General features: G+C 41.7%; 1 protein-coding gene across 1 annotated transcript in view; it reads left to right on the top strand.

The window, feature by feature from the left end:
* LOC109823807 (filament-like plant protein 1) overlaps positions 260–7666 on the top strand; it is a 71262-nt gene continuing 63855 nt past the window's right edge. Inside the window, exons 1-2 of the mRNA XM_020390190.1 lie at positions 260–327; positions 419–587. The gene's annotated coding sequence lies outside the window, so the exon portion shown is untranslated. The remainder of the gene's footprint in view (positions 328–418; positions 588–7666) is intronic.

Below are 7666 nucleotides of genomic sequence, written 5' to 3'. Positions count from 1 at the left end.
TGCAAAGAACCCCCAGTATATTTTTAGTAAATTACACTAAACCCACATTAACTTTTAAAATGCCTTTTTATGTTGTTTTTTGGTTCTATTTTACGTTTCCACAAGTTTTCTACAGTTCTAAAATTTTATTGGGGGTTTACCGTGATTTTGAAAGTTATTGGGCATTTTTTGCAAAACACTGAAAGTTCTTGGGGTTTAGTGTAATTTACGCCAATCTATATAATTAAGCTAATTGATGCTAGAAACGGCATTATGGCGGAGAAGCTTTAGAGGCCGTTTGGCATCAATTTCAGTTTTGGAATTCTGACGACATCAGTATTCTTCAAAGTGCCTTTTTCTCAAATAGCTCTCATTTTTTGTTTGATTGATGGAAAGTTGAATTTGGGCTCACATTTTTCTTTTTGTGCAAAATCTACAGGGAGCCAAGGGATCTCTGATGCATGTACTCGTGACGTGTCAGGGATTCCATCCGCTTTCTTCAGCAAACTTTCAAAAAAATTCCGGAAACTTTTGTTTGAAGATTTTAGTCTGAAGAATTCCTGAACTCGGATCCAGCTTTTTCATAGAGTACGTTCATATCATGAAGGGTAAATTACACTAAACCCTAAGATTATGTTTGTTTTTTAAATACCTGGTACTATCACGTCTATTTTTTTTTAATTATGTCCAGACTATCTTAATTAAGTGGGTAATTAAGTAGCCCCGCAAAAGGGCACTATATATATAAACCCAACTCCCCCTTATTAATTATCTTCATAATGCGACTACTAGCAGTCCGGATTAAGATTGATTCTGAGACAAAATTACACTTAACCTTTTAAATTAATTCTAGATCAAATCTTTCTCCCGAAACTCTATAACCGATAGGATATGGTTACGGATATGGTTTTATAGTGAAATATCCGTATCCGTATCCGAAATATCTGAATACATATTAGTCATACTCTTACGATATTTTTGATTCTTAGATTATGGATTTGTGGTTATTTTTTATGATCAATATGTTTAATCTTAACTTTTCAGATATAATGAACATATAAACAAACTCTTTTGTATCACATGAACTATGTTTTTCTCAATACTATCTAGCTTTCTCATATCCGTTTTGTATCTGTATACATATCCGCTTATATATCCGCATGTATATCCGTAACCGTATCCGATTTTAGCGGATATGGATATGAATTTTTCTTACCGAGGTATATCCGTATCCGTAACCGTATCTGAGATGAGTAAGCGGATATGGATATGGTAGGCATCATATCCGAGCCGTATCCGGATCGAATGCACCCCTAGTTTTAAGGCACTAAAGCTGTAACCTGCAGAATATGATCATCTAAGTATGCTAAGCTCTAGTACGCACGCTAAGTTTTGTTGTGGTAACTCCCAAAAAATTTATAGAAAACTTGGTCAATGCTTCCTTCATGACCCTCCTACCGGGGACTTTGTTGCACGTCCACTTTTTGTTGGGGAATTGTCGTACTTAATTCGATGTTTTCGGTTTTCTACAGTTGTGTTTAAATGACTAGCTACGTTGTTTATATCATATTGACAAATATGGGTGGTATGTTTATTTTTCAGACAAATTCATGGGCGGAAATTGAATTGCCTGTCAAACTAATTCATTAATACATACAATATTAGTTGAGGAAAGGTCAATTAAGTTATTTTAGTGATGCTATTAGTCCGGAAAATATTACTTATATTCTAGACTAACGTATTATTTATTTTAAGTTAGTTCGAATATTAATTAGTCCTCATAAAAACAAACATTGGACTAGAATCACATAGTCCGTATGATCATAATGTAGTTCCGAGGATTCCGGAGATTATAATACCCCCGAGTCCCCGAAGATAAAAAAGCAAATGTGGCCTTAAGACTTTCAGCATTTTGCAGTAAACCATCGATAACTTTCAAAATCACACTAGACCCCTCAATAACGTTTTTAGTTGCAGCAAACTCGTAATCATTTTTCACATTTCCCAGATAACCCCTATAAATTAAAACCAATAAAATAAAATAAAATGCATTTTGAAGGAAAATTTTAGCAAAAAAACTTTTTTAGGACCCTACAATGGGGCGAGCAAGAGGGGAACGAATTACAAAAGACGAGAGATTTATGGTTTAGCATTGAAAATATAAAAAGATCATAAAATGATTCTTTCTTAAATAATGTAAGGGGTAATTTGGTCCTTTTATTATAAGAGTTCCACGTGGCACGTTAGATGTAACGAAGTTAACTTTCAAAATTTTCTACAAAAGTTATTGGGGGTTTGATGCAATTTTAAAAGTTATTAGGGGTTAACTATAAAGCATCGAAAATTCTTGGAGATTTAGTGTGCTTTTTTCAAAGTTATCGGGAGTTTACTACAAAATGCTAAAAGTTCTCAAGGGTTTAGTGTAACTCCCCTAACACGTACACATATTTTTAATGGATATTATATATGTATAAATTCTAAGAGCAAGTGCATCAAGCTCCTAGTTGGGAGTCCTAGTCAGCAAGCTCTCAAGAGCTCTCAAACATTTTAGAATTAAAAATTAAAAAAATAAGCATTGGGAAGCCCTCCTTCTTTTATGGAGCTCCTGTAGGAGATGGGCAGAATAGATTTGGATTTCAGGCTCAGGATTCAGGTTGACAGGGTGGCGGTCGACCGGCGCGGTCGACCGCTTTCGTGCACATTATTTACTGGGCGTCAGAATTGTGGGCGGTCGACCGGCCCGGTCGACCGCAAAAGTTTCTGTTTTGTGGGCGGTCAATTGGAGAGATAGAGTGATTTGTTGAGGGTTTTGGTGAGAGATTTGTAACCCTAGTTGTATCCCCTTGATTTCTAATAGTAAAAACTCTCCCCTCCTTGCCCCGTGGACGTAGGCATCTTGCCGAACCACGTAAAACTGGTGTTTGATTGTTTGTGCTATTGATTTTGGTTGTGGTTTATCTTTTTCTCGGCTATTGGTTTGGGTTCTCGAGGCACAACAAGTGGTATCAGAGCTCCGGGCAACGCTTGGGCTTTTTTGGAGGTGTAGATCAGTTGGGAAGTTCATCTAGAGCTTCGATTGGTGATAAAGGTGGGATCTTTGTGGTAAAGTTTCTATCTTTTTTAAGTTGGATCTATTTCCTATTTGTTCCGCAATTGTTTATTGGGTGCTTTGAGATTATGGCCGGAAAAGATAAAAGTGGGGAGGGTTCTTCTAGTGTGAAGGCCGTCCAAATTTTGAATATACATTCTATGAAAATAGATGTTGAAAAGTTTAACGGCACAAATAATTTTGGACTTTGGCGATGCGAAGTCATGGATGCGCTAAATGCGCAAAATTTGGAAGATACATTGGAGTTGGACGGAAAACCGGCCGACGTTGATGAAAAAGTTTGGAATAAAATGAATAGAACGGCGTGTGGTGTGATTAGGTCTTGCCTTACCCAAGATCTAAAATATGATGTGATGAATGAAACTTCGGCAAAGAAGATTTGGGAGGTCCTAGAGGGCAAATATTTGACGAAGAGCGTTGAAAATCGTTTGCATTTGAAGAGGAGGCTTTATCGCTTCCAATTGAAGAAGGGGACATCCATTAGTGATCACATGAACCACTACACGAAGCTACTTGCAGATTTGACGAATGTAGATGTCAAGGTTGAAGACGAGGACAAGGCATTGTTGTTATTGAGTTCCTTGCCCGACGAGGAATATGAGACCTTCGTCCTCACTCTTATTAATGGGAAGGCATCTCTTTCGTATAGTGAGGTCACCGCAGCCCTTGTGAACTATCAACTTCGAAAGAAGGACAAGAAGACTTCTATTGAGCCGGTTGCGGGGGCATTGGTTGCAAGAGCTAGAAGTCCAAATCGTGGAAGAAGGTCACAGTCTAGAGGGGGGCATCCTGCAGTTGGTAGGAATAAGTGTGCCTTTTGTAGAGAGGATGGACATTGGAAAGCCGAATGCCTAAAATTGCAAGCCGTGAAGAATAAAGGGAAAGCTATTCAAGCTTCAGAGGTAAATGTTGCCAAGGCTAGTGGCGATGTTTCAGATTCAGATTCTTCGGGCTATTCGTGCCCAGCTCTTCCGTCAGTTGATGTTGCCGACTCCACCGAGTGGATGTTGGATTCTTGTGCTACTTACCACATATGCCCTAGAAGGGATTGGTTCTCCAGCTTTCAGGAGTTGGAAAGAGGGGATGCTGTTCTCATGGGTAATAATCACAGATGCCCTATTGGTGGTATTGGTACTGTTCAGGTTCGGATGAGTGACGGGATGATCCGGGAGTTGGCTGATGTGAGGTTCGTTCCTCAACTGAGGAAGAACATCATTTCACTTGGGGTATTGGAGGCATCAGGCTATAGGGTGACCTTGGCGGATTCTCGCTTTAAGGTCACATCGGGGTCTATGATTGTGATGAAGGAAGTCAGACGGAGTAACTTGTATTATCTGCTTGGGAGCACGGTAGTTGATAGGGCGCTGACTACTTCTATGACTAGACTATGACATTGTTTGGTGCTGGGATATATTGTTGGTTATACCGTGCACATATTGTTGAGGAGTGCTATGACCCGTAGATTGAAGTCATGTGAGCACATTGGGATGAGCGAGAAGACCGAGGTGGAGTTCAGCACTTCTATCCATCGATCGAGGGGTCTTATTGGAGGTGTCCAGTCAGGCATTGGGGGGCTTTCCCAGGAGGCATCATCGGGAGGTAATCGTTATTTTGTTTCCTATGTTGGGGATTGTACTAGGCATATTTGGGTTGTAACCAAGTCCCGTTGGTATAAAGCCCTAGTAGTCCGTAATAGTTGGAGGAGGTGTATGGGCAGAAAGGTTACCAGTCGTACTTGTTCTAGTAGGAGTCCTTTCTTGCATTGGTGCCGAGCTCATGGCAGTTGGAGACACTTCAGAGGAGAGGAGACAGTGGGGCGACGAGATGAGATGGCGGATTTAGTGAGCCGTTCTTTTCTGGAGGAGGATCTGCATTGGTTGTCGAGCAGTGGGTATTCAGGTTTCGACAGGTTTTGGTCATCTTATGAGGTTGCCAACTGCTGCGTATAGAGTTGTTAGATCTGGTGGAGCTGCTTTAGTTTTTGGTTGGCGTCGGATATTTGGCTACTCAGCACTTGGTCACATCGTGGATGTGAGATTGGATCCGATTGCGCATTTGGGATTCAGAGGCTCGTTCGGCTATCAGTGGGGAGCTTCTAAGTTTGGTCTGAGCAGGTTTGTCACTTTGGACTCTCGACAGGTAGAGAGTATTGATCAGATTAGAGGGATACCACAGCGGGTGGAGGTTGATGCTACTCCACATTGGGTGGGGATTTCCCCACATACTCCAGGTCATTCTGTATTGTTTGGGATTCCAGCTGAGGTGGCACAACGTGAGAGTCATTTATTTATGGGTGCAGATGATGAGGTAGTTGATTTGGATGCAGGTGGTGGATATGTTTTGGGTACGGCCATTGTTACATCTCAGGTGGAGGTGTTGGATTGTTTTCAGATTGGGGTCGTTGATGATGCTATCAGCCGCAGGTTGGATTGAGGGCCTTTGGAGGCCATAGGGTGAACTACGTGAAGGCTTGATTCCTCGGAGAGGATACGTAGGCAGTCAGTTATGATGCAGCCAATTTGGTGAGTAGGCACAGTTGTTTTGGGGTTGAGTGTTCGCACTCCCGTTTGGGTCTCGACGTGTTGTGGATGGAGTCCGTTGTCATGAGTCCGTTGTCATGGCGTACTGGATGCAGCAGTTGAGGCATTGGTTTGATCGGTGTCAGCTCAGTTTTGGGAAAAACGTTCGCCGAGGTGGAGATTTGTAGGAGATGTGCAGAATAGATCAACCGCCGTAGCGGTTTTGGGCTGGGTCTGTTTTTCAGACCCGTTTCGTTTGGGTTTTCTATAAACACCCAAACTTGGTTTTAGGGTTTGTAAGCAAGGGGTTTTAGCAGCTATTGAGGGTGAGTTCTTGGACTTCTATTGTTGGAGCAATTGGGAGAGATCAATAGTGATTTGTTGAGGGTTTTGGCGAGAGATTTGTAACCCTAGTTGTATCCCCTTGATTTCTAATAGTGAAAACTCCCCCCTCCTTGCCCCGTGGACGTAGGCATCTTGCTGAACCATGTAAAACTGGTGTTTGATTGTTTGTGCTATTGATTTTGGTTGTGGTTTATCTTTTTCTCGGCGATTGGTTTGGGTTCTCGAGGCACAACAGCTCCAACAAGCTCTTAGTTAGGAGCTCCAACCGTATCAAAAAAGCCCCTCTTCTTTTATGCTTTGTATCATCAACTTCCTCAAACAAAGCAGCACACCCAATAAAATCCCCAACCCAAACCCTCTCCCGCAACCTCCAACCCCAAATCCCAAACCCTTCGAAACCACGACGACCACAACCTTCGGCGACGACGACCGCGACCGCAATCTTCGGCGATGATGTCCAATTATCGGCGACGACGACCGCGAGCTCTAGCTCCCCAAACCCCAATCTTCGGCAACGATGACCGCAACCCCAATCTTCGGCGGCGACGACGACCGCAAGCTCTGGCTCCCCAACCCCAAACACTTTCAAGGCTGACGTGGCGGTAGAACGATTCCGCATACCCTCCAGCAACCTCCCAAGCCCGCTCTCAATGGCTCTCAAGGCTGACGTGGATCTTGCAGCTATCGGAGCTCCCAAGCGCTCCACAAATTTGTGGAGCGCTTGGGAGCTCCGATAGCTGCAAGATCCACGTCAGCCTTGAGAGCCATTGAGAGCGGGCTTGGGAGGTTGCTGGAGGGTATGCGGAATCGTTCTACCGCCACGTCAGCCTTGAGAGCTCTCTTACGAGCTTGCTGCTCTTGCTCTAAAGAATATTCCAATGAGACTATCTAAATTTAAAAAATGAATTAATAAAGAGGAAGGATAACTTAAACCCTTTCATATATCGTGAACCACAGACCGTGGTGATGTAGGTACTCATGTAGGATGCGATATGTCTCAAGTAACACCAAATGTTGGCACTTGTCTCATTTGCTAGGAATAGATTATGTCAACAGAAAAGTTTCAATTTTTATTCCACTGTTGGCCCTTCAACATCACATGACATTTGCGGTGGAAAACGTTCTTTTCTTCAGAAATTGGGTGGTTTCGAATTTTGAGAGAATTTGGTTGTGGTGAGCAAGTGAAATCTATAATATTGACAGCGTGCGTGGTACGTGCATGAAGCCAGAAAGTTCTTCAAAAAGTAATAAACCAAAAATTTAAGGTACCGTTTGGCAAAGGGTTAAGTGAGGGGTTAAGGAGACTTAACCCCTTCTGTCAAACACAACAAATCTATATAAGGATTAAAGTGAGTTAACCCTCCATAATTTGCCAAACATAAAAAATATAGAAGGGTTAAGTTAACCCCTCTAGAGGGGTTAAAATGAGTTAACCCCTCAAAATGAGGGGTTTACTAATACTCTTATTTAGATGGAATAAGAGTTAATCATTCTAATTATAAAAAAAATAGTCAAAATTATTGTTATTCCCAAACACTAAAACTGATCATAAGGGCTAAAATAAAACTTATTTAACGGGTTAATAATTTAGTCCTTCGGATTATCAAATGGGCTAAGTACATTAATCCTTCTCTTTAACCCATCTTCATTAACCATTTGCCAAACGGGGCCTAAAGGAATAAGTGAAATCTATAATATTACTCGCAAATGGTGT

This window comes from Asparagus officinalis, chromosome 9 (genome assembly GCF_001876935.1).
Source record: "Asparagus officinalis chromosome 9, Aspof.V1, whole genome shotgun sequence".
In the NCBI taxonomy this organism is placed as follows: Eukaryota; Viridiplantae; Streptophyta; class Magnoliopsida; order Asparagales; family Asparagaceae; genus Asparagus; species Asparagus officinalis.
The sequence above is the reverse complement of the archived record's forward strand: the minus strand, read 5'-3'. Positions and strand labels throughout refer to the sequence as shown.